Raw genomic sequence first — 1624 nt, 5'->3', positions numbered from 1 at the left:
CATTCCTCTTATCATATATTCATACCAGCTCATAATCACACAGGGCCCACCGCCAGCATACCTGCACAGACTAACGTATGAGCGTGGATGAAGAACGCTATCAGATACAAAACAAGCCTTAGAACAGGGGTCTTCAACTAAAATTGCTCGAGGTCCAGTAATGAACCCTCCTCACCAGCCGGGGTCCGGACAATTATATACCTAAAAACATCAATTGATGGTTTTTGTCAGACCAGGGTATCTGTATATTTAAGCTCAAATGTAATACATTTTTTAAGACCTGCACAAATAAAATTAAAATGACTGTAAAATCATGATTTAGACTTCAGAAACATGTTTTCACAAAAACAAAAAGTTTTATAAAATGATAAGCTTCACATTCATCTGCCTGCGCACCGCTCTCTGCTCTCTTCACTGCACGCACGACAGCACATCTGAACGTAGCAACCGTGGTGCCGTAGGACCCAAACGGATCTACTGAGCTGAACTTGATATAAATTAGATTTTATTAGAAATTAGCGTTTGGCTTTTATTTATTTTATTATGTCAAAAGGCTTTGCGGTCTGGATGAATGCATCTTGTGGCGACCCCTGCCTTAGAAGGTTAATTCTGTCTTAATTTCCTCACTCTCATGTCCTTCAAAGTATTTCCTTTTACACTCTTCAGAAGAAAGCGGTTTGAGACGGTTTGCTATTTTAGCATTTTATGCTATTATATTTATTTATTAATATTTTGAAGTAGCTTTTTAAAAATATTTTCAATTTTCAATATTAGTTTTAGTATTTTTTTTTTAATTTAGTGATTTGCCAAGACAAAAATTTCATGTAAGTTTGTTTATTTTTCATTAAGTTTTTCATCTAATATATCTAATATATTTTATTCCAACTTTATTTCAATTACTGAAAATGAGTTTTAATAGTTTAGTTTTACTTTTAATTAACAATAACAACACAAGTTTGTAAACTCATGAGGGTGAGTAAATGACAGAATTTTCATTTTTAGGCAAACTATTCCTTTAAATTAGTTTTCTCTTTTAACAATACACAAACAAACTTTCAAGCAGCTTTAGGCGAGAGACCAAATATACATTATAAGATGCAGATGAATCCATGTTCAAAAACAAGGTTAGACTTTGATCTTCTGAACCTGATGAGACGAAACCCTCCAAACACTACAGCACAATGGCATTAAACACGAACATTGTAAGATCAAACATTAGGAAGACTTCAGAGAGAAAAGCACTTACGCAATGTGTTAATTACTCTCGTGGAGTGACATGAACATTTCATGCGCACAGCACACATATACACACAAACACATGCACATGCTATAGGGATAATTCTCTCTGAGTACAGTACACTCAGAGTGGCTTTAGCATTCTGTGAGGTGTTGGGGGCAGGGTCAATGGGTGCTTTGAGATGTCAGTAAGCATCCCCCAATGACACACACTGCCCCCAACCACTATTGAGGGACCAAGACAAGTCAGAACATGCTGAAGACACCAAAAGCACAACCACACACACTCCAACATCTTACTGTGATGCTCAAGCACTTTAAAACATTCTATACAACAAGTGGTTTATAAAGTTCCCAAATCTAAATTAATGTATTTTTTTTTTTAAAT

The sequence above is a fragment of the Sinocyclocheilus anshuiensis genome, unplaced genomic scaffold, assembly GCF_001515605.1.
Source record: "Sinocyclocheilus anshuiensis isolate Anshui unplaced genomic scaffold, SAMN03320099.WGS_v1.1 scaffold199, whole genome shotgun sequence".
NCBI classification, from domain to species: Eukaryota; Metazoa; Chordata; class Actinopteri; order Cypriniformes; family Cyprinidae; genus Sinocyclocheilus; species Sinocyclocheilus anshuiensis.
The sequence above is the reverse complement of the archived record's forward strand: the minus strand, read 5'-3'. Positions refer to the sequence as shown.